This window comes from Anser brachyrhynchus (assembly GCF_964034855.1).
Source record: "Anser brachyrhynchus genome assembly, chromosome: 1".
Lineage (NCBI taxonomy): Eukaryota > Metazoa > Chordata > Aves > Anseriformes > Anatidae > Anser > Anser brachyrhynchus.
In genome coordinates, this window is record NC_137694.1 from 23,569,068 (window position 1) to 23,595,607 (window position 26,540).

The 26,540-nt window shown below is 37.0% G+C and overlaps 1 long non-coding RNA gene across 2 annotated transcripts in view; it reads left to right on the forward strand.

Moving 5' to 3' along the window:
- Positions 1 to 3,968: 3,968 nt before the first annotated feature.
- The window catches only part of LOC308195892, a 46,525-nt gene continuing 23,953 nt past the window's right edge, over positions 3,969 to 26,540 (forward strand). For both annotated transcript variants that reach the window (XR_013951905.1, XR_013951906.1), the window contains exons 1-3: positions 3,969 to 8,304; positions 22,207 to 22,416; positions 23,915 to 24,198. This is a non-coding gene — a long non-coding RNA (uncharacterized lncRNA). The remainder of the gene's footprint in view (positions 8,305 to 22,206; positions 22,417 to 23,914; positions 24,199 to 26,540) is intronic.

The following is a 26,540-nucleotide window of genomic DNA, read 5'->3' on the forward strand; positions in this document are numbered from 1 at the left end:
AGTGGGGGATGGTGATCAGCATAAAAGAATCATGATGGAATGGAAAATCAGATTGTAAGATAAAAACGTTGTACTTCCCAGATACTGATGGGTTAACACCTATCACTTCAGCCCTGTTCCCATAAAGAAATAAAATAACATACAGCTCTATTATGAGTTCCAGTATCTCCAACAAGATTAGGTTTCATGACCTGCATCAAAAATATGATCTTTGTGAATGCCAACATACAGATGGTAAATTATTGAAAAATATTGCTCAGTTGGAAGAAATCTCTTATTTTACTCCTTCCAAGATAAATTCTTGCACCCATCCTTAAACAGCTCTTACCTTTAAGTGACCTATTTCTTTTCCAGCTCCTGTTCTGTCACTGGGATCCACATATAAGCTTCCACAGCTGCTGTTCCAGCAGCTCTGAGAATTACTCCCAAGGACAATGTGGCAGTTTCCAAGCATGTTGTCCTACATCTTTTCATAAGAAATTGCATGAAGTTAGACTACATGATACAACTGTCATCCTGTGCTTGTAGCTCTGAGAGGCAAACTGGATTCTATGAATTTATGAATTGCTATTGAAACTGAGTAGCTTTCCCAAACTCAGTAAAGTACAAGAGTACTCGAAACTCTCTTTGGTTCTGTGAACTATTGTGTTAGGTGCAGTAAAATCACATGCAACCTGTCCCCGGGGTGCCCAGCTACTGCTGCTGGTCTCAAATACATCACTGAGCTGCCTTCTGGGCTTTTTGTTTTGTTTTGTTTTGTTTTTTCTGGGAAACATTAAAAAACACCTAAAGCTCTTACATCCACCCCTTGTTACAGTGTTGGAATTAAGACTGAAGGCAAAAACTGCTCAAAACCAGTCTGTCTCCTTAGCTGGGCCCAGTCTTGTGTATGCATGTAGAGCACATCTAAAATTTCTGCAGAATGCCAATAGATACAGTCTTAGCCCAGTAGTATCAGCATATATATGCTTGTGCATGTACTGGTGTGTCAAAAATTGCTCTGTTGTTTCTAGGGTGGAAGAGCTGGATTCAAATTCCTGCTCTGCTTAATTTACATATTTGATGGTTCCACATCCCTTCAGAAAGGCCTAACCATTGTGGTAACAGGGATGCTGGTGAAATCCTCTTCTGTTGGGGTTGTTCCAACAATAATCAGCAATTAGGTATTGAAGTAGAGCCTTGAGCCTCAGTATCACAAGCCACTGACCAAAGCCATTATGCTGTGTAAACTCTTCTGTTCACTCTCTGGTCCAGGAGATGTTTCTAAGAAAGGGGAACAGCTACTGCCAGAGAAGTGGAGAAACCACGACTCAAGAGTAGCCATCAGTTAGGCTGGTAAGGTGCTCAGGTCAGAAATGAGCAGCTTTCAAATGCCCGCACTAACCAGACATTTGGACAAAAGCCTGGTTTGGAATTATGTGCTAATTTATTTTTCTGTGATGGAAGGTTGCAGATTTCTTTTGTGTCCCCTGGATGGGAACCTCCCCACCTTCTTAAGCAAACTGTACATTTCGGGTGACTAGTACCTAAGCAAAAGGAATTAGCAAAATGAATTCTCATGACTTTTTCATTTGCATTTCTCTCTTACCCAGCTCTTTCCTCTCCACCTGGTGACCAACTGTCTTTAGAAAGTATAAATTCCCCAGATTACAAAGGGAAACTGGGACGTTAAAGTAGATCTTCCATGTCCCAGCTTCTTAAATCTTCACCTTGAGAATATCTTTTTTTTTTTTTTTTTTTTTTTAAGCTGGAAACACAGTAAGTGATGAGTAAGGTCTATTTTCCTAATAGCTTTGAGAAATGTGATTAGAAAGAAAGTTATACCAGGCATTTTTTTTTCTTTTTTCTTTTCTTCTTTCCAACCATTTTCTTTCCATGAAAAGCTCAGCCAAAGTCAATGAGCAAATGATGTGAATTATTAAAACTCAGCTGTCTCTTACATGCATTTCCTTACGCTTCAGGAACTGTATTTTTCAACTACTGTTTCGTATTTGATGGAATCATTTAACACCTATGTTTAGCAGGTGTTAAATGTCAAATTGTAAAAAGCTCAGTATATTTTGTAGTGAATGGGAAACAATGAAAAAGACATAGACTGAGATGCTCCAAGACATCAGGCATCTCTGCTATGGAAATAGTGATCTATGTTGAGGGCTACATACCAACATCAACATACCAGGAGGAGAACTATGCCCATGTTCTGTATATAATCCCTGCAATCCAGGCAATTTACTTACACTGTGAAAGATTTTGGTAGTATCAGCTCTTGGTTGTCAGGCAGTAAAAGTGGAGACAAAAACTCTCTGGCATTTCAACATGTCCATGACAGCTCTGAGAGCCAGTTCTGTGACTCTTGCTGGTGACACATTCCCTGCATCATGTCACACAGTGCCAATATCCACAGGACTTTAAGATGTAGCTATACAAACCTCTTTCAAGGTTGAGGCAAAATATTTCTGTCCTTGTACACTTTAGCTTCACATCTTCTTATTAGTTTTGCTTCACATCTTCTTATTATTGAAAAGTAGACACTATTACAGAAGTCTGGCCTGTCAGAGTTACAGAATTCTCAATTTAGAGCATTTAATAAAAGTGCTAGTGGCAGCATTATTAATCAAGGTAGTAGATCTGTTATAGCTAAAGGGAAAGCTTTTATTTTGTGCTTATTCTTTTGTCTAGTTACAGAAATTCCCTCCATGGCTTACATCAAGCATCTTCATTTATATCCACAGTGAATTTAGCCTATTGTTCTCTAAGAAAGGAAGCAAAAATACCTACATGAGAAAGATGGTCATGACTAACTTGATCTTGAGAAGATAAAATTTGAATAAACTTTGGAGACTGGCATGTAAAGCAAGAACTATATTTTAAAAATAATTATGGCCTTGCAAGTCTAATCCTTTTAAAGAGACGGAAGATACATATAATTCAACAATAGCTTATGGTTAAATTTCAAAACAACTGCAAGGGACTCTAGAATATGTATAGACTGAAATAAAATGATCTAATAGCAGCTGGATATGCATGTGATAATCCGTACTGAAGACAATACAACTATTTATGTGAAGAAATAGATTTTAGCCTGTTAGCTATTATATGCGAGGAATTAATTCTCCCCTAAGATGTAATTCCAGTTTGATTTAATACATATGTGTGCTAGAGGAAAGATGTATTTGGTGTTTTAAGTGTTGTACAGGGAACATAAAAGCTTAAGAAAGAAGCTGGCCATCTGTAACTGTAGCCAGCTCTTATACTTCACATTTTTTCTTCTAGATTCTTTCCTTTCTCTATTTTGAAACTATTTCTTCTGGCTATTTTTATCAATCCTTTCAATGTCTTACTCCTTTTGCCAACTCTCCCCTGAGCAAAGGAAAATCCTCTTTGGTTTTCCTGATCAGTTCTTTAAAACTGAGCTTGTAAGCAAGTCTCATTCATTTTGCAAAAACCTATCCACTGAGAAACTTGAAGGTGAATGGTCCTTCTCTCTGTGGACAGTATTTACAAATAAGGAAGCTGCATTCTTTCCTTCTATAAGCAAGAAGAGCTAGAAGAAATCTTGGCAATTGTGTGAGACCAGTGTGCAGAGGATGAGCATTATAGCATGAATTTCTGACTTAAAGATTGTTCACCTACCAAGGTGAAAAATCAAGGGGCTCAGCGAGCAGAAAACCGCAGTGTCCCCTTGCCAAAACACAGGCATTTCCTACACAAGGTAATGTTATCTTTATCCCATATCATGATTCTTTGCTGTTTTTATATTTTAATAGAAATAGAAATCTCTATTTTAATAGAAACAGAAATAGAAAGGATCCTCTTGCAGATCATTAGATGCCTTCGTGACCTCTGAGTAAACCATTTCTCATTCAGGGCTTCATTTAACAGATAGCAGTCATGAGCTGAGATTAAGACTTGTATGATTAAACTGAAGGTTAACATTAGTTGCTGACCTGTATATGATATAAGATATGCCTACATATGTATGGCATTGTTTGAAACTGCATCTGCAATTTAAAAGGATAAGGATCTCTCAGAGTCAATGCCACCAAATGATGATGTTGGCAGTGTATCTGCATCCAGCCTCCTGATAGTTGGTGACAACTTATCTGTCAAACTCTGTCAAATCCTGGGGTAAGTTATGGCAGATCTGCATAGCACTGGTTTTAAAAAGGTTTAAGAGGTACCCAATCTTTTTAACTATTAATTCCTCCTTAAAATATCCTTGTTTCATATGGAGGAAGACTTGCCATCAGCTCTTGACAATAAAAAAATTAAAAAAGAAAAAAAAATTAAAAGAAAAAAGAAGAAAAGAAAGCAAGACGTAGGAGAAAGAGAGGCTCAGATGGCTATTAGCTTGATTAGCCTTTGGGGATGGAGTTCTTTGATTGTAACTGTTTCTTACCTTCCTAGAGTTAAAGCAAATTGGATACTGAATCCTTGACTCTAATATAGACCTTTAATATTGTTGCCAGGAATGGCACCACTGACCCTGGTAATGGAGCCCCAAAACCCCAGAGGGAACACTGGACTTTTCCCCAGACACAAAGTCCTGCTCAAGTGGTAAATCCATCCTGACAAAGCATGGAGAGCATGCAGGTTAGCTCACTTTTCCTGATGTCTCACTTGGTGATGAAATGGTTACCAATGTAAGCATTTACTTTAGCAGAGCTGGGTTGCAGATGAATAGGGGCAGTTTGTGCCTTCCCAGTGCCTGTTTCAGGCTGTCCTCATCCATGCACAAGGCAGCACTGTATACTGAGATCCTCAAGGTTCCACTGCCTGCAGGGCTAGACTTCTATTTTTTCTATTTTTTTAACCTTTTTTTTTTGGTAAATAAAAAGGGGAAAAAAAGTCATCTTTAACTCTTTGAGGTTTGAGGACTTCAGTTTGGATACTTTCTTTCTCTTGGGATACTGCAGCTGTATAAATCAAAATTTGCAAATATGTCCATGTTTGCAGCTACACTTGGAAGCAACTACACAGATTTGAATGTTATAAAGGAATGCAAAATTGTGGGTTTACACTGAATGTGCCAGAAAGCAGTCAGCTAAATGAAGACACCTCACATTTACTTCTTTCCACTTTCAATGCACCACTCCCTAATTATAGAATAATGCTTGTTTACCAGTCAATCATAATATTACTGTTTAAGAATTCATAATTTTTTTTTTATTTCTATGTTTTATTTTCCTTTCCCTTCTTCTTCCATTCTATTCTCCATCTCTGTTCCTCTTGTCACCTGCAGAATTTTAATTGTCCATGCTATCCCCTGTACACCTCATAGTGACCCCATTTTTATCATGGCATGAGTTCAGCGAGTAAAAGATGAGTTGAAGAGGCCAATAAACACTTCCAGCTCACTGGATTTCTGTGTGCATATGTGGTTTGGGCCTTAATTGAAAATAACTCAATATAAAAGCCAAAAAATAAAGCAACCTGCCAGTCAACCAAAAACTGATCAGAATCTGGAGACTGGTAAAATGAGCATTACTGTGGGCTTCTCTGCTCCCTCCAGCAGCCAAGAGCAGAAGTCAGCCTTGGGACGGACCTGTCAAAAACACAGGCGGGAATCCATTGGAACTAATCTTCAACACAATGAAAATTTAAATCTAAGGTATTTTTAAGGAAATACTCTGTGTTCAGCAAAGTAGCATTTGGAACATCAAGGTCTGATTCATCAGAACATAACTGACCTGCTCTACCCCTGAGCTAGTGGCAGGCTGTCAAGCCTTTGGCCCTGCTGGAGAAGAGAAACTATTTTGTTGACTCTGGCATCTAAGCCAAATATTAGTGTCAACCTAAAAGTATTAAAAGCTGAGATTTTTTATGGGTAAAACTAATTCTCTCTTGAAGCATTCCTAATAATCACTAGCTCAGGAAAGATGTTAGATGAGGCACGATTTATGTTTGTCTCTAAAGAAACCCTCTTTATTCAAATTAAGAAGAAAGACAAATTCAAGGCAAAGCTTGAACTCTCCTATATATGCTATAATAAATATGTTAACAAATTTAATATATAGCAAACAGGAATGTCTCATCCTTTATATTAGAGCCAAATATTCAGAGACATAAAAATGTTAAGGACAGAAGGGCACCAAACTAGGTTAATTCATACATAATGAGCCCACACCATTTCCCCCAGTTACTCCAGTGCTGAAGCTCATATTCCGTTTTGAATACCAGTAGCAGATCTAGTTGCTCAGTGAAGATGGAGACTCCTGCACTTCCATTTTCCTCTAGGGCTAATTATCCTCATTAAGAAAATGGCAGCCCTACTATTCCAACAAACTTTTTATAATTTTGATAGTACTTATTTGAATAAATCTGATTATTTGAATGAATTGATTCAGATTATGCTGGAGTAACAGAGCACAAAATTGGATCTCTTTAACAGTCAGTTTCTGAGGATGAACAGTTTTTTAACCTGAGGATCCATAAGCTCATTATAGGATATTTACATGTGGGTTTTGATGACAATGCAAGATAATTACCAGTAGTTGCCTCCCTAGATGAAACTCTTCTAGTGTTTCCTCCTCCTCCCACAAAGCAAACACATTTTGAAAAGTCTTGTACATGTTGCTTTGTTTAACATGTGCCTCTTACTTGATCTCTGGATAGCACATCATTGTTGTTTAGGCAAAGTGTTCCTTCTGACTTCAAAGTTATCAACTAAAGATAGCCCGGATTTGTTTTCACCCATTTTCTGTGTGGAATTCTATTTCCAATGTTTCCAATATTTTTAATATGGGAGTCAACTGTAACTTTTCAGTCTGCTATTGGAGATTGTTTGCTTTTAGCTTTTTAAAGGCTAAAAAAGATTGTTTGCCTTTTAAGGCAAAAAGTGGTAAACAGCAATAAAGATCTAGCTGTCAATAAACAAGCTAATATATATTCTTCAGAGGCATTTACTCTTCTTAGAGCATTACATAATCTATAGTCTGTTAAAGATCCTCTCTTAAAGGTAACATTTATCACATTTCAGCTGTCATTTACACTGGTAATGTGTTTCAGTACAAGGGGCTTAGAATCACAGTCTGATCTCTGTTGTATAGGTGTATGCTGTAAGGGAATTACTTCAGGATTGTTCTGATACAAAATAACCTTCGGGTTTTGAAGGGTCAGCACCAAACCCCCTTTGCAGAGTGTCTACGTGGTTGCAACCGCACCCCCTACCTCAAGGTCAGTTCTCCAGGCAGCATCTGACAAAGCATCATTCAGCAAGCCCCCGCTGCAACCCCTGGCAGTGCTGGGCACTGGGCTGCACAGCTGCAACACAGGCGTGCAGCTCCTGCTGAGGGCAATGCTGCATGCAGATGCACTGAAGCACTTCTCTCAAAAACAGAGCTATTGTGCTACTATGGTGTGAATATGTTAAACCATATCAAGGGCAAAAATCTAGATTGTGCAATTCAATCTGCCATCACTATTACAGTTCTCTGCTTAGGACCAAGTCCAACTTACCAGTCCATGGAAATTTATTTTTGGGGAAAGAAGGAGAAAACTCCTGACTGAACAAGATGAATAGCTCTGCAGATGCTACATTTTAGTTATGTTAGTGCCTTGGTGGAAACAACTACTCAGTCCTCTTTGTCTTTGATTCCTTAGGCCATTCTGCTCCATGCAGGAGGTCTCTGCAGAGAAGCAGGCACCTTGTGATAGTCCCAAGAGCAAACACAGTAAAAATGAATAAATTTTCCATCAAGGAGACCCTGGGTCTCAGAGGAGGAAAAAAATGGTGCAGGTGGTCACGAACAACATCAGTGCAGTGGTTTTCAGTCGACCTTCATTTGCATCACAAAACCATCATCTTGCTGAGCACAAAGGAACAGCAGGGCTGGCAGCCTGCTCAGCCCTGCAGTAATAGGCATGGTGCAGGTTGGGAATTGGGAGCACTGGCCAAGCTGGTGAGGGATGTTTCACACATTGCCTCCATCTCTGAAACACTTGGCTCTAGACGGTGCTGTTCGTCTCTCACTTTTATGAGTGCTAAAAGGTTTTCTCTCCTCTCTGTGGGGGGTGACCAAATGCAATTTAAGTAAGTGTTTCTGCTGAAACGCCAATATTTTTTGGTTGCCATTTGTTGTTCTCATTGTTTCAAAGAATGATCTTTCTGTTAACCTAATCTAAATGATCACTTTGAGGCTGCAAAGCTATATGTCATTTTTAAGCTACTGTATCATAATGGCCTTAGGGAAATTTTACAGATGCCTTGCCACAATCCATTTCTTCCCCATGAAGAGCTACCAGGCTGGTTGCTTGGATTCATTTGCCACAGCTGTTTGCCTCTTTGACCTCAAAGCTACACAGGTATGGTGCCAATAAAATACAAAGGGGGGTGCCTTTTAAATTACTGGTTATAAGAATTATTTTCTCAAGCAAAAAGGGTCAGAAGGTGGTATTCTTCCAACTGAATGGAACTGCTTGGGTGAGTAGTTTGGCTTCATCTTTTGATTATTTTCTTCTTTCTTTCCTTTTTCTGTTAACCTGTAGACATAGATAAATGAGCAACACAATATTAATGTACTTATTAGTCTGGAATAATTTGAGACAGACTAATATCTTCCTGACAGAAAATTGTCAGCTCAGGTCTGTCATGGTATCAGTCACTGCAAGCTATTAAATTTCTGAAGCAGTGCTACTAGGTAGATATCTTGTTTTATTTATTTCCGCAGTTCAAACATACCCCATTTCTATTTTGACCACGGTTGTTCCTATCTAGTTGTGCTTATTTATTTGAAGTTATTTATAGGTGATACTGTCCCCAGCTAGCAACTCAGATTACAAGAGTTGATGAATTTTAAATTATAATTTGTCTAAAAACGAAAGGCAACAAAACTAGGTCAAAGATAGTGCTTTGGGCAAAGTCCACACAGGTTCTTTTGCATCACTGAATGTTATAAGACCTGTCTTTCAGTTTTAAAATGATTATACCTGATCAGGCCAGTACCTCTTTATGAAAGAGGCACATCACTTGCAAAGCATTTCAAGAGTTGTGTGCAAGGTCTAGGTTGTGTGTTGCAGAGAAAATTGAAATGTTATCCCAGAATATCAATTCATCAAATGATTAACCTTTGGGATGTGGGTTTTATTTGCTATTTGTCCTGTTTTGAGGAAGAGACTTGCCTCTGAACCTTAGGTGACTGATCAAAACAAAGAACTAGGTGAATGTGAGGAGCTGCTCACATTTTCTCTTGTCGAAGCTGTTCCTTGGTACAAAACTCCACTACATGCCTCTAATCTGTCATTCCAGGTTTATTTCTGTTTTGCTGCACAATTGCTAGTTTCCTGGTCATTCATGCTGTGTTTATGCCACTCCATTCATGATGTCTCCCCTGGAGTGAATAAGTTCCCTCCTAATATAGATTAGTTTTCTTCTGGGCTCACAGAAAGTTTGGTTGAAGTCAGCGTTCTGCAGCAGGTGCCAGCTTTGAAAAGTAAGGAGGTGGGCATATCCCCATCAGGTGGCTTGGGAACCAAGGTTCAATTCCTTCACAGTCTACTAAGACCCAGTGAATAAAAAGTGGATAATTTCAACAGGGGGATTGGACCAGATGACCTCCAAAGGTCCCTTTCAACTTCAGCTATTCTGATACTGTGATTCTGTAAGAGATTGTGTTTACTACATACAAGTATGCTGAAAAATTAATGCCGTGGTGAGGAATTCTTTCTGTTCTGTAACATCCTCTGGAGGGGTAGAAATATGCCCATACCCTTTTAGCTTATGCATTTGAAACTTTTCTTGATTTTATGCCTTCAGAGGTAATTCACAATACAATTAGCTCCTCATTTTGGATTGATAACATGACTAGAACAGGGAGAAGCTGACAAAAAAAAAAATAATCATAAAAGCACAGTATAGTATGTTTTACCACTGCAGTAATGTTTTTTTATCGTATGAAGCATTACCACAATTTTGAATTGCTCCCACTTTGCTGAAAGGTGAGGTGAGACATTTTCTTATGCTTGAACTATATATTGCTGTTTAGTGAAATATGCAAATGTTCTGCTGGACACCACTGTAAATTAGTCTTGAAAACAAAATGAAAGAACTGCAGCTCTCAAAATATTAATAAGCATTTTAAGCATCAATTTCAGCAGGAGCGTGTGTCATACAAGGTGTTAAGTTTGTCATGGGGTAGCACACATTCCCATGTGTTTCTTTTTCATTCATTGGAAAGCTTTTGATTGCCAGTGGCTGCAAATGCCTTCAAGTGTTAATAAATAGAACATTTATGAATATACATATTTATAATAATTGTATTTAATAATACAATATATTTATATTTATTGGCTATGTTGCTCCCTAGAAGAATTGTGTACATACTGCAAAAGTGACCCAAACAAATCCAGCCTCCAGTTCTGTAATTTCTTCTGCTTCACTTTCCATATAAATTTCCAGCCCAGTACACTGTCAGTCACATGTATTTATCTTACCAGATCCTCCTATTAGATTGAAAGAGAGGAGACTGCCATTTAAAAATATCAAAAACATCTCATTTGACTGACCCTGGAAGATAGTTCCATATTCACTAATGACCATATAGATCACAATAGAATTGTAGGTAAGCAATGCTGCCAGGCTCCACTAGTCTCTTCAGTTTCATCTAACCAGTATTTGGCCATCTTCATGTTGATTTCATAAGACAATGGAGAGTCCAAAAACATCATCAGTCCGCAGACTGATAATAATTTATAATTGCTTGACAGGTGAAATACACACTCTAAACCTCCTTAACAACCATATTAAAGGTACGTCAGGAGTTAAGAATTCATCCAGCTGTTTGACATATCTTTCAGCTTAAATCTTCTATTACTTTCTGCTTTCTTCTTGGTAGTATCTGTAGGCCTTGAAGTTTTTATGGCTGGACACAAATTTAATCATGACATGTCTCCTTAAATTTAACAACACATGTTGCAAGTTAGTGTGTATTAACACCAGTACGCAGTGCTAAAATCAGGTATTTTATCTCACCACAGACACAGAATATTGTTATACTACCTGATCTTTAAACTGATAGACATACATATGGCATATACATAGTTAGGTTACAGCTAAATATACAAAAAATTGGTCAAGTCTTTTATTTGAAGTAGGTTATGCAAACATGAATCCAGGAAACCTAACTTACTGTGTAGTGCAACTGAAGTGGTGGGATGAAATTAAGACAATTACTGAAGTAATGACTGAACCATCATTGTATCTAAATCACATCCCTGTGCTTTGCCCACATAGCCACTGATTTAAAGTAACCATAGAAGGGAATTGAAGATGCAGGGATCAGATTAGGAATTTTCCAAATATATGAGCTATGTGGCTTAATGCATGAATCAAAGGCATAATATCAGTAGTGACTACTGTTCAGGGGACAACATCTACACAACAAACAAACAAACAAAACCAGGTTATTTCAACAATGTTTGATACAATAGAAAAACATCTGATATGGTGTCTAAAGAAGTAGCAAGTGTGTAAGAGACTCATGGATAAGACTCATTGGACTTGGGCTATTGAGTGGTTTCATCCCATTGTTACAGAGCATTTAATTGCTATTCTTGCTACTAGCCACCTTGTTTCAATAAGGATACTTGAGATGAGCTGCATGACTGTAGTTGTGGAGATCCTTGAACGGTGGAGAGGAATACTCTATAGCCCTTGATACTGAGTAGTAAAATCCAGTATCAACGGTTTTATGATCAACAGTGTGTTGATGATCAACGGTAGTCAAGAATCCTGGCGTGCCAGTAGGGACCAGAGAGAGGCAGCAATGCAGAGATAAAAAAAAGAAACCAGCAGTGGAGACCACAGCTGCTCCTGGTTGATTGCAAATGCCAGCTGAAGCTTTTCCTACAAGCAGAACACTTACTAGGTCAGCTAATCAGTGCAGATTCTGTAGCGGCTAACAGCAGATTACCTCACGCTACAGCCCCTTTATCAATCACAATCAACAAGATCCCTCCCATTTACAAACTACATTTATGGCTTTGTTGCTCTGTCAAATTCAGTTGAAATTATCAAATGGATCGAAGTATGGAACATTGGCTGTTGGGAGGAGTGATCATGTGGACAGGTGTGCATGTTCAAGTATACTCTCATATGACTCATTGCTTTCAGAACTTAGTTTTAAAAGGCCGTTTAAGAAAAGTAAACAGATCTTGCCTTGAAATCTGAAGTATTCTGTTTTCTCCCAAGACAACTTTTCTGCAAAAGGCTTCACTTTAACAGATTATACTTAATGTCTGCAACAGAAATTACAGAGGTCACCAAAGGTCTCTTCAAGCTGCAGGTAGCGTGAATACTTCAGTTTTCATTAACCAAATATACCATGTACTCACTCCGCTCTTTCTAAAATATGGCTTATCAGTTTTTCTATGGAAACTATTACGTCTGTCTAGATGATTTCAAAAATTTCTTGACTCCCTAACTAGCCATAATAAAAAGAACCAAAATATATATGAAAAATGTATTGAACAGTAGAGAAAGCCTTTGGTCAACCCTTCAAATTAAATACATCTTTTTGATTCTTACAATAAGTTTGATCCATGTATACATATGTTTTCTATGCATTCAGATTTGGGCATTGTAGGACATAAAGGGGAGATCTCCAGCTGATTTTTTTTAACATAAAAATTGGGTTTATTTGTTCTTGTTCTTTTACTGAATATAACAAACGAAGCTATTGAGATACAATTGATTAAGGTCCTGTTAATGAGAAAAAGGACTGAAGCAAACTATTTAAATGCTTGTCTACATCTTTCCTGATTGTGCTCCAATGATTTACTGTATTTACATTATTTGGTGATTAAGCATCTTCTGTACTCATCTATCTTGGAAGGTCTACACTCACCTATTTTGTGAAATGAACAGAAATAAAATACATCTCAAATGCATGTCTAACTATAGGCATAGGTAAAAATTGGGGAGTTTTGTTTGTATCATGCTCAACTGCAGTTTTTATTTCCAGGATCATAAACATTAGCCCACTTAGCCTAACATACCTAAGTGATAACAGCTTTCTGTCCTGTGAGCTAAAACTGCAACACTGCCTAGCACAACTCATTTTTATTTACAGCCTGTCTCCAACATGACAGAGCTTGCATGTTCAGTCCAAATCTTACCTGTGGTCTTGAAATATGATCTCATATGTTCTACAGTTCCTGTGCCACTAAGTGAAAGAACTGGAACATCTTATGCCCTGGCTATACTCTGACTCTTTGGTTTATCATAAATAGGATGTTGCACAGGAAAAATCACACGGTGTTGCAAACAAGAACTGCTCTCATCTGCCTCTCATTAGTGTTCAACTGACTACTGTGATACAGAGGAGGTTCTACTTTTAAATAATGTATTTAATAAATATTGAGAATGACATTAAAAAGTACTCTAGTTAGTCTTAATGGGCTCAGACAGATTAATATGTTTTAAGGTATCTGAACATTGCTTAAGAATGTTGTGAACTTGAGTATGTATTTTCTAATTTTAGCTTATTTTTGTTATTCTAACTCCCTGCTGAAAATAACATTGCATCTGTTTCTCTATAAGCCTATTTGTTAATACACCTGTCAGCACTCTTTCTTCTGATGTATTATTATGTTTGTTTCCTCATTAAAACTGAAATAAACAGCAATAATTATGCTGATATACTGGCTGTTAATACATTAAAAGCTGGTAGCTTGGATGGTAAGTATGACTTTAAAGCACATGCACACTTTCAGAACTGTAAGCACTCTATTTCCCCCATTCTCATTATTTACTAAAGCATATATTAAATTCAACGCCCTGAAGGACTTGCATTTTAATGAGTGGAAAATGCCATCATACAACAAAATAACAGGTTATTTTCTTGCATTAGACCTTTTCTGCAGAGTAAAACGTAACATCTAAATATATCAGATGCTGATCCAACAGTGCAGAAGAGCTATATCTAGTGAAAAGCACTCTTCCTTAAATATCTTGCCTCAGCAAAGCTAATTTTGAATTTCTTGATGAGGTAGAAAACAAACCATACTTAGGTAAGCCACGTGTTGATAATGCTGGGGGGACATAAATGTGGATTCGAGAGTTATTCAAGAGTCATAAGTACCTCATACAGGCAGAACTATTTATTCATGTTTACTTGTTCAACTCATTTCTACATTTATATTTCTTATCGTAGACTATCATTCCCAAACTACTTGAGCACGATTGAATCCCATTAAGAATCAATGGGACCCAAATACACAGTTAAATGTTTAAGCATTTTTCTTAAGTAAAAACAGTCAGAAAATATACCTTTGTTAGAAAGTCAAAACATTAAAATCTCAGAGGCATAAATGCTTGTTTCTCTTCTGATTGTTGATTGCCTGAATCTGTTCCTTGCAAAATCATCAGCAGAACTGCCACTCACTTTAATGATGCAAGATGATCAAGGCCATAATTTTTACCAGGACGAACATATCCTTTGAGTCAACTTGCATTTCCTCCATATACAAAAGTGTAACAGTTTAAACAATTAAACAGACCAATATTTAACATTTGTTATGTCAGGAATGACAATGCTTGTAGATGAGTTATTCTGTCCTGAAAGACTTGCCAGAAATTTGTGTGCTCTGCAGGACACATTTTTTAAAGTGAAGTCGTAGACTGCCAGACCTGAGAACAGCCTACCCAGGCCAGTAAGTCACAAATGACAGAAAGACATTGTGAAAGAAAGGGTTGTATATGAACCTATTTTTCTATTTTTACACATTTGATTTTATTTTATTTAAAAAGTCTGAATACTGACTTCTGAGAACTTTGCTAGCTTGATTCTCTGAACTGCCTGTTGTCTTCAAACAAAAGTTGTACTGGATGCATATGCATTTGGAAACAAAAAATATAACAACACATATTTTTGTATTAACTTTAAAAATGTTTTGTGACCTACAAATCAATATAGTTTCTGTGAGGAAATGATTGAACAGGGATATCATTAAAAACATAAAATTTTACATGTAGGCTCCAAAAACAACCTTGAAGAACAGATTTTTGTTTAAAATGTTGTGACTCTGAAAAATGGTCTTAAGCAAAAAATGTCCTCTAATTGGTCACACAAACTCATTTTTTAATAAACTTAGTTTGTAGGTTGACACCTGCATATTATCTATTATAATGTGTCACATCAGGGTATTTTAATTTGAGCTTTGTACTTTCAAATTTACATTTCTCAAAAAGTGTGTTGAAATTTGTCAGCATTAGAAATCTTGTGACCGTGATTCACTATTCTGAGGATGAAATTCTGACATAAGATAACTGTAAAGATAACTGCAAACAATTATATTACATAGATATTGCCTTAGGAATAAATAAATAAAGCCTTTAATAAGAATCAGGGATTTTTAAAAAGCCTCCCAATCTCTGCCATGTCTGCAGGCAGCTAAGAAACAAAAAGCTCACAGCTTTCCTAATTGGAATACTAGAATTATTTAAAATGAATACAGCTCCTAGGTTTCCCCTGCCTCAGAGTACATTCCTTTGAAAACCTCAGCAAGGGTTTAATAATTTAAATACCTTTTTTAAAAAAAAATAATCCTGTAGAGTAGAAATCTCAAATCTCAAAATCATAATAAAGAGCTGATGGCATTATGGATACATGGGCCTACTTGACCTTAAACTTCACTATTTAACATTTCTTATGTGAACAATATGTGAGATTGATTCCTTTTCCACAGTATAGCTTGATTAAAATGGCTGAATGAGGAGAGGCAGGGGAAAGGGCCAGTCTACCTGTTTTAGATCATCAACTCCTTTCTACTTCAACTCAGTCAGAGCTCAACTTAAAAAGAATTGATTTTACAGTCAGCTCTCACAGGAGCACTGAAAACAAACAATATTCACATGTATTGATAGGCTCTGGATGTCCACCTCCAATAGCACTGCACTTCAGAGAGGGGAAAAGGTCATATGTACATCTTCATACCTGGGGTTGTGTGCTGTTCTAGTGACCTATAGAGGACCCTCAAGAGAAAAATGTTAAAGCTGAATTATCTCACTTCCCTAATAAATTAGGGCATTAGTGAATCTCCAGCCACAATAGCACATCTTAACAGTCCAAGAATGTGGGAAAAGTTTATCCTTGTATTATATATGTTGGGGTTGCTGGATTTCCCAGACGACAGCACTGATGTGAATCACAAGTACTATCATTTATATGTCAGCCTAAAGAGTTAGCTCTAACTCAGGCAAATCACACAATATTTTTTTATATTCATTTATTTATTTTTGTACATCTAAGCTCTGGTAATAGGAAAGAAAGCATGGTCTGAATGTGGGTGTTTATATACATATATTTTTTTTTTTCTATTCCTATACCAGCTGATAAGGGTGGCTATAAGGTACAGCTTAAAAATATGGACTCAGATGAATCAAAGTAAACACTCGCATCCTTATGGGTGTAATGTATGCCTTCTCCAGGAGCACTCTGGTCACTAGTACCCACACACATGCACTGCTACATGTTCAGAACAGTTCTGGTCACAATTATTTTCCAAACTCTTCCCCAAGATGACTCAGGAATACCGTTCAGTGATCATTCCCAGATGCCTTGCATGCATTTCTGCTCTGAAAATTAAGATAGTTAACAGTATGGTCACAGATTATTCCACGTAATTTAGCCTTGTTGCTGAGGAACCATCCTAGGTATCTGTATTTTATTCATATTGTGCTGAAAGAGACATGGTAGTTAAGTTGGCCAGGAGGTAGGCATGTTCATAGAGGTTTGGAAGTACCCAAAGCTCTTGATCAGTGATACATGTGCAGCTTTGTGGTCACAGTTCATGATGTGCAAGAATGTATAGCTGAATAAGGAACATCATTGTCTCCAGCCTCTGAAGTTTTTACAAAAGTTTATAAAAAATGAATAAATATCTGTTGGATCCTCTGTGGCTTTTCTTTTTCTTATGACTCATTCTGTTTTTCAGGTAGAAAGCAATGCCTGGCAGTCTGACATGGTATTATGGGGTATAATTGTATATTCTCCCCCAAGCTATTTGTGATGGATCCAAAGGGAAGATCATTAGATAGAGGAAGAGAGGCATTATGCTGTTTAAGGTAGCAACAAGAGAGGCTGTATTTTTAAAAGTATGGGAGAATGAGAATGCTTTCACCACTTGGAATGTAAATGTCTCACAGTCTTGCACATACACAATCCTACAGCAAAGGAGAGAAGATTCATAAGAGCCCTGACACAGCTCAGTGTTCTTCCATACTGAAACATTGCAGATATTTCAGATGAGAGTCAATTTCACAACATCTGGATTATCTGGAAGTTCAGTTGAATTCATTCTAGCAACCTTTTCAGGTAGCCTGGAGAGGTTTAGGTGTCTTCATCATTGGAGGCCTTCGCCACTGCTTACATAAAACATCTGTTCAGGAGTGACTTCAGAGTAACAGAGGCTGTCTTGGGGTAATCACTAGACAGATTGTAATTTGAGGTCTCTTTCAGTCCTTTTTTTTTTTTTTTTTTTTTTTTTTAAAGCTTCTGCAAATATAATGCAGCTGGGTAAGAATGCGACAAGAATGAGGCCCTCAAGTCTGAAGAGAAACTCCCTTCTACGTTCAGAATCCAACCAAAGTCTATTGGATCTGTGCATACAGCATACAATACATTAACAGCAGACCGTATTTAGAACAAGTTGACTTTTCATGGTATCAGCAAACTCAAATAGATTTGAATTGTTGAAAGATAAATGCTTTAGTATCCAACCCCCTCTCCTCCAGGTCTTTTATAAAGTTTACATGTGGAAGCGTAAGACAACCACATAACTTTTAATGGCACATTTAAAACTATTTAAAACACATTTAAAATCTATTCACACAGATTTAAAAAAAAAATAAAATAAAATAATTTGCACACATCCTTACTTATTTTATAAATGGACATACCTTGCCTCTCTTAGATCATCCTGTCCTCACAAGTGATTTTAAACATTGGGTACCTGAAAAATTCAGGTCAGGTGCCTAGCACTTACCTTACAAGGTACTTTGAAATGAAAACCTCTTCATTCAGTGTTGTCAGCAAAAGGGTGTGGGAGATTGCATTGAGATTCACAGAAAGAGTCTGTAATATTAAGGAGTTACAAAAGTTTTTGAACACAACTGGAGACTCTCCTTGTTGTGAAAGTTATAGTCACTTTTGGCAAAGCTTTGTACCTTGGAATAGACTTTAAATCTTTAAAAGCCAAATAAACAGACAACAAAGTCAACAGGCACATTATGATTAAATCATTTGAAAGGATACATATGTCTGTGTCTTATCTGCCTGTATGTGCAAATATTCTGTTTTAATTATCAGCATTAAAATTGGGGTGGGGAGGTGACTGAAAATGTTTGAGGACAAACACAGTAAATAAAGAATCTGTGTTTCATTTAGTGTGGGATGGCAGTATCAGTAACAAGTTTTGTCCTTGTAGGAAGAAAATTGTATTTTATAGGAGATTAGGACTTCTAAATATTTTTCACTTGTTGTACTACATTAAAGAAAAAGAAAACAATGGAAATTTTGATTTGGTACAACTAGAAGGACAAAGCAATCACACTGAGCTAAGCAGTTCCAGTAGGCATTCATAAAAATCTCTGGAAAGACGCCTTGGGAGTCTGCCTCCTAGAAAGACATATATTAATGACAGAATTGTGAAAATCAGTTATGTAAAACTTATAGCCTCTGGCTGACTTCTGAACCATATGCATATGGTCCTTGCTGCTCTTTATATCCACCCTAATGACATACCTGTCCTGCTAGTGAATCAAAAACATGTCAGTCATGAGATGAAAGGCATTGATGTGGTATATATTTATTTTGCTGACTTAAGTTTATTTTAAAATATTAATAAGTTACCTTCATATTGCCAGGCTGCCTGCCAGATCAAGTATTATCTGTCTGCATCTCTCTAGCTTTATGCCAGATCAGACTTTTCCTCTTCTTTTCCAGTTGGCGTAAAACCAGCATAAAAGTGCAGAACCAGCACAAATCCTATACTGAGAGGACCTTTGTCCATGCATGATCCAGGTCAAACCTGGATCTTCCTCTGTGGGGTAAATCCAGTTCTAGCATATATAGGACAACATGTACTGGGTCTGACTGGGATGGAGTTAACTTTCCCTGCAGCAATCCATACAGTGCTGTGCTCTGCACGTGTAGCTAGAACAGCCTTGGTATGACACCAGTGTTGTGTCTATTGCTGAGCAGTGCTGGCACAGCATCAGGACTCCCTCCAAACCCCCCAAGAGCCAGCAGGCTGGGGGTGGGTAAGAAGTGGGGAGGGGACATCACCAGGGCAGCTGACCTAAACCAACCAAAGGGATATTCCATGCCATGAGTGTGACACTCAGCAACAAAAGGTGGGAAAATGGAGGGAGAGGGAAGGGGTGGGCTCTTGTTTATCTCCTGAAAACCAGCTACACGTATTGAGGGCCTGCTTCAGGGATGTGGTCAAGCATTGCTCGTTGGTGGGAAATAAAGAGTAATTTATTTCCTCTCTTTCTGTGCTTCCACATGGCCTTTGCTTGTCGTCCCCCCCCCGCCCCCTTTCCTATTTAGTTAAATTATTTAATTTTACCTTAATAATATTTTTACCTTAATAATTATTTTCCTTTTAATTGAATTATCCCTTTCTTGTTTGTTTTTTTACCTTTTCTTCTTCTTCTCCTCTTCTGAGGAGGGCGTGGTTGTGGTAGAGTTCAGCTGTCTTGCAAGGTAAAACCACCACACCATGACTTTACAAATGCTGTCTGGAAGTCTCCATAAAGTACAATCATTAATGCTGAACAACTCCAGTGGAGACAAGGGCCTGAAGAACATGAGGGAAGAACTTCCACCCCCAAAGCCTGACTCAAATGTAGCATCCTTTTTACTCCAGTTTTGAGACCCCTTGTGCCATTAAAAGCCAGAGACTTCAGCAATTCAAACAGTGTATTTCACAAGTACAAACCTGAGTTAGCTTCAAACCAGCCAGCTCAGATACCAGTAGCAGATATTATGCAGATTTCTGTCCACTCTGTTATTTGTCCCAAACCCATAATGTATCTCTTTACAGTCTTAGACTCTGTTATTATTTGTACCTGAATGAGCTGGTGTAAGGAGAGCTTGGTATGCCTGCATGAGCTGCAACTCATCCCCCTGGATTTCAGTGAAGTACTCAATCATTCATGATAGAATTGTATGACTTACTAAAGTGAGTATAAGAGAAACAAGGTGAAAGCCCCAGATGGCCATGATTTCTATTTTTATTATGTGGTTTGAAGCCCATTTTGCACCAGAGTAGAATCTATCAGAAATAACATGAGTTTTGGGGAAAACTGTATATGCTGACCTCCTACAATATGAGGTGCTGAAAGTCATAAACCACAAGCACATCTAAGTCACAGAAACAGTGCTTATTGTTAACAAATTAAATGTTATTACATAGCAGTCTTAATAGAGCAATATAAAGAAATTAGCTGATACTGCTACGGTTTAATGCCAGCAAGCTGAATAGCCCCACATTTCTTTTGTTATATACATATATATACACACCACACTGATGCTGCAAATATCTTATACATTTCTTTATTATAATAATTCTTACCTAATTGTTCAACAGTAATAATAAAAGGTTTGTCTCCAGAGACAGCTCAGGCATCCCATTTATTTTTCCTTCTCTTGCTTCATTATAGTGACCTGGCCAGTTATATTCAGAGCTTATGCATTCCTGACAAAAAAATGTTTCAAATTATGACTACAAAAGCTATCATCTGTTAATGTACTAGGAGATGAGTAGCTTGAATTCTAAGTATTAAAAAGCCTAAAACAGTCTTAGAAAGCTTTTTTTTTTTTTAAATTTCTTTCTCTATAAGGTATGTAGAAGCAAATTCTCTGTTATTTGACTTATCTATTAAAAACAAAAGTGACCATGTACCTTCCAAGGCAAACATTCAGTTGGAAATGAAATCTGAAGTTTAGAAGAAAGTTTAATCAATAGACGTTTTCTTCTGTCCTGCGTACTGGGAGATATATTGTTCTCTGGGGCTGTTGCAGAAACACAGGAAGCCAGGAGACAGAATTAGGCAATGGGATCTCTCATATTCAAGTTAAAAAATTCTCCTTTAGTCACTGGTCATTTGAAAAAGAAGTGTGAAAATGGTATCCTTTTATAATGAAAAGTCCTGACCAAATATTAGATTCAGTGGAAGATAACAGGGATGTTTCTGTCTGGGCATAAACAAGGAAACTCCACCTTAGCAAGGCATCAGATATCAAATTAGAACACCATAGCACCAAGGAATTTAAGTATCAACTACTGCTAACATTTAAAGACATTCAGCAGTGCGTGACTAGCTTTTCTTTGCTGTATGGCATGGCTCAGAATACAACATCAGCATTAAGCAAATAATGGGAGTGTTGCTATGGGCTTCAGTGAGAGCAGGCCTTCGTTTAATGTGTTAAGACATCATCCAAGTAATTTTCTTCTTGCCGTCTTCAATTTGGAACAATACATTATCATAATAAAGGGAGCTAGGAGCAGCAGGGCTTGATTAAGTGTCAAAAAGCTCTCAGAAACTCAGAGAATGAAGAGTTTTAATGTCAATTCCTTGATTTCTAAAGCAAGCAATAGTCTTAAAGACAAAAGAAAAATAAGCAAGAAACACTTATATAAAACAAAAACACCACTGATGTCCTTGAAATCCTCCTGTAAGCAACACAGAACAGGAAGGGCTTGATATCGGCTTGATAATGGCTTTGAACATTTGGGTCTTTGGCCAGGACCCTCAAAGGTGACTAGGGTTTACATGACCCCCTCCTACTTATTTCAGTATGCATTAGGCTGAGTACAAGAGTTTGGATCTTCACAAATTTATGCCTACTTAATGACATGAAAAATAATATTTTGCAGTAAAAATGTCCTGATTTAAGTCAAAAACAAACAAACAAAAAATTCTTAATAACATTCTTGTGAGTTACTTTATTATTTTATCTCCATTTTGCTTATGAAAAAAAAATAGAGATATCGAGTAATGGTGACTTGGTTAAAGTTACATTCATTTCACCATTGCCTCTCCTGAGGAATACTAATATCTCTTATCTGATAGCAGTACTGGAAGGATAAATTAATTAATATTTGCAAAGAGCTTTGTAATCCTGAGCTGAAATGTACTAGATAAGTGTAAAGAATTATACTGTAAATTATGCATAAGTATTGTGAATGCTGCTTTTTCAGATGTGTCTGCTACAAAGATCACTCAGTAGTTCAGACTTCTAAAACATGGATGATGCAAGACTCTTTAAGAATTGATTAGTATACCTTTGGGGGTATAAGAATGGCAGTCTACAGTAATGCAGGAGACAACAACTCCTATATCACGAGGAAAATGACATTTCAATACCATAAGAAGTTTCTTACGCTTTTGAAGTTGCATCTTAGTTCAAAGTAAGTCAGTACTCTATTTTTCAGATAATTATGAAAGTGGTTTCATGTCAATAAGTATTTTTTGTTGTTGTTGTTTTTCTCTCTTTTTTTTTCCTTTTTTTTTTTTTTTAAGTGAAAACAACCTAGATGGAGCAGTTATAAATCAGAAGAAAGCTCTTTCTTCTCAGTTGCTATCAGCCATGATTCAGGCAGATATCCCCAGCTCTCCCCAAAACTGCCTGTGAAGCTTCTTAGACAGCTATCCACAGTTGTATTGCTTTAAAACCTGAGCTTGAATATGTGTCATTAGGTATTTCATTCTCCAAAAGCATGAAAAAACAAGACTGCTAATGAGATAGAAATGACAAGAGAAGGAGTAATATGTGCATCCGAGCAATTTATAATGAAGATTTGTACTATGGAAGTGGTCAAAGAGCCTTGAGTAAAAAGGATAGTTTTCATTTGAGTCCAAGTCTATATAATGAGCAAACTTTTTCCAAAGAAGCATTGACTGCATTGACTACTAACTAGATCAGACATCCTAAGCAAAGTGCCTAGGTTCATAGCTTCAGTGCGTCCATTGGAATTGGCTGGTCCTTAAAAGGGATTGACTGGTCTTTATAGTAGACTTTCATGCCAAGGCAGGAAGGAACTGCAGGACTACTGATTACTCCGTTATCAAAAATAAACATAAAAATCAGTAAATCTTCAGAAACTGAAAATATGACAAAATTAAGAGCAAGGAAGAGTATTATCAGTATTCTCTTTTACAAGGTACTGGATGGGTGAAAATGTCCAGATGATCTTTGAAATATATCTCAATAAAATATCTGGATAACATCTGGTAAAATAAAGCATAAAGAATCTGCCACCAAACCCAGCAAAATTTAATTCCCCTAGTGTAAAAGAATCCACCAGCAAAACTGTCCTGTTTCCTTGACCTCCTCAGCCTTTTGTCCACTGTCCATGAACTTCCTTCATCTCTCCAGTTAACACATTGGCTCCTTTGCCTACAGGTCTGTCATCTCCTGCCAGCAAAGCAGCCCAAATTTGGTGTCTTTACCACAGTCCTAATGGATGTATTCAATCTAGTAACAAAAGGTGACCTACTAGGCAAGTAGGAGAATATTTGTAGATGTGGAGGACTGGTACAATCTGAGCTGCTGCTATAGCTCAGATTTGAGTGGGAAAATAACATCTATGAAGCTGAACACTATATCATGGAAGAAATGTGAAAGACAGAAATCCAAAGCAAAAGATAAAGAGCATTATGCCAAGTGCCAAGTTAAAATTAAATCTTTGTAGTGAAAGAAAAGTTAAGTAGCAGAGGAAGAAACAACATAATTAAAACTACAGAAAAATAAAAATTAAATTAAAAAAAATGTGTGGAAGCTGGAAGGACCACAGGAATAAGAAGTTCTCTTATGCTTTCCTTTTTATGTATTGGATTCTTCATTTAATGATATGTCACTGTATGATTTCAAGAAATGTATGTGTCTTTTTTGTTTCAAAACCAAAGAGAGAAAGTCTGAAAAGTGTGACCCTGCCTGTGAGGTTGCAGCATCTTTGTGGCCTACATGAAAAAGATCACTGAGCTGAGAGTGAATTTCTAGTTATGGCCTGCTGTGCCAAATAACTTTCTACCAGCCTTCCATCAATATTGACACTGTGTAACAACCCTTCAAATTTCTTATCTCCTACCTGTGGTGAGGTAACTTCAGAGGATTTGAAAGCCAGTCCAGAAAATGAGAAGTAGCCTGAATCAGTGTTTCATCCAAACCTTGCATGATCACCCCAGTAGAGGTAAGTACAGGTTATAAAATCCATATTGTGAAGGGGAGTTTGAACATGTCAGCATTTCCAACTCAGGAGACTCAAATTAGTGTCTAAATAAGAAGTTTGTATTGTTATTATTTTTTATTTTTTTAAAGGTGCCAAGCAACGGGGAGGTGGTGAGGCATTATATCTCTGACAATCTGGCCAGATTGTATTTAGCTTGCTAAAGGGATGATGTCCACTTGCTCAAGTCATAATTAAATTTCCTAACTTTATCAAAGAATTAGCTCTGTTTATAATGCGAATATTTTAAAATTACAAAGGAAAAAAAAATATGCAATGTTGCTTTGCCATGACCTTTTCAAAACAGAAAAGAATATGGTGTTGGGGTCAAATAGGTGTATAATGTTAATCATTTACATAGTAAAGATGAGCTGAAGGAATGTAAAAGGAAAAAAATGACTATATATGAAGTTATTTCAAATGTCCTACGCATTGTACTACGCATGTACTACGAAAGTAATCAGGACAGAAAGAATGCATCCCTTTCATTATTTTCCCCTTCTTATTTCTCTTCACTGACAGGAACTTTTGGATTAAATGTGACTGTGTTAGACTAGGTCACACACTAGATACTGCTATTTCACACAGAAAAAGCATCATGTATCACATAAAAATGAACACAGGTGGAAAAGCTGATGATAATCACTAACACATTTTATACATTTTAATATAATGTCATCTTTTGTTTTTGTTTGTGTTTTTTTTGTATTCATAAAAAAATGTTACATTAGTGAGCTTGCTAAGAAACTATCAGCAGATGCAGAGAGAGTGAGTAAGGCACTTTTCTGTCATAGCAGATACTTCATTGGCTTTGAACTACAATTTGTTTTTGGAGGTCTATAGGTGAAATAGAAAATTGCATCCCCTTGCCACTAATTTACTCAGAAATTTAAATTTAATTTTTCATGCAATGCCAAATGCCTTTGTGCTTTCATAGGCTACTAGGCCATATGCCACACATTATTTTGCCAGGTGTTAACATGGTACAGGCAAATTACATGTCCCCTAAGATATCTGAGAGATTTTGAGGGACCGGTATAGAGGAAGAATACAGAATGAAGATGACAAGCTTTGGGAAGAATTTTTAGAGGTTTTGAAAGGACTTAAACATAATGATAACTTAGCAATAGTCATCACATATGTATTAATTCACAGACTTTAAAAGATACTGCAGATATACAGTGTTGATGAAAGACACAATTCAAACTACTTTGTCCAACAAAGTTCTCACTGACTTAACAGCTTTGTTTAAAAAAGTCCATCTTTAAATGTTTAAAGTGGAGAGCATAGCAGAAGACATAGTCCAAATAGATGTGCTAGCACAGTAAATAGTCTGTTATATTGGAATATTCTCTTCTCTCTCCCAGTTTTACGTATTATAAATTACTGACAATTCATTCAGGAGAAAGAATGAATTGAATCACTTAGTATTTGCATTAGAAATGAAGTACAGTTCAGTAGTCTTTGTCCAGTCCTAAAAAGGATTATCAGATACACAGTCCTCACATCATTTCTGAAAACCAAAGGAAAAAATATATATATATGTGTATATATATTGTTTTAATTCCTCTCTTCCTGTAGGTCAGTTAAAACTAAGTCCATAAATCCACAGGCAGTGCCAGACCTTTATTATTTAAATGTCTGAAATTCATGTATATTTACACAAGGCCAATTAAAGATACTAAGATGAGCACTACAGCATATCCTTAAAATATGAAAACAGATAAATATATCCTTCAAGCATACTACTGGTAACAGGAACACAGCCCATCAGCAGAGGTGTTAAGTAGTTCACTCAATTGAACAGATTTTCAGCCCACTTGAATACTGCTCTCCAGCTCTTGCCTAGCCTTAAATTACTGCAGTCATTAACATATAATCATTTAGTTGTACCATGCTGTGTTTGCCTGTTACAGAAAAGCCAGAGAGCTCTTCCACAACCAAATAATTATTAGAACACTGGTTCACTGTTCATTTAGTAACTTCTGACAGGTTTGAATCAGATTGTCTCCAGGCAAATGCTAGTGGTTAAAGGTACGATCCACAGCACTGTCTAAAATACAAATAATAAATACTTAACAGTGGGGACTCTCCTCAGCTCAGATCTCTGCTAATTAATCTGTGCATGTGCCTTCCAAATCTCACCAGGTTTCCCTTTCTTCACCCAATATTTGTTCAGCGGGGTTACCTTCAGTGCCATTATGAAGGGCAGTAAACATTCCCATTATGTCATTGGCCATACTAATATATTATCAGAATCTTCAACACACTCGAGGCTGTGATGCTAAAGGAATTGTTCCAGGTTA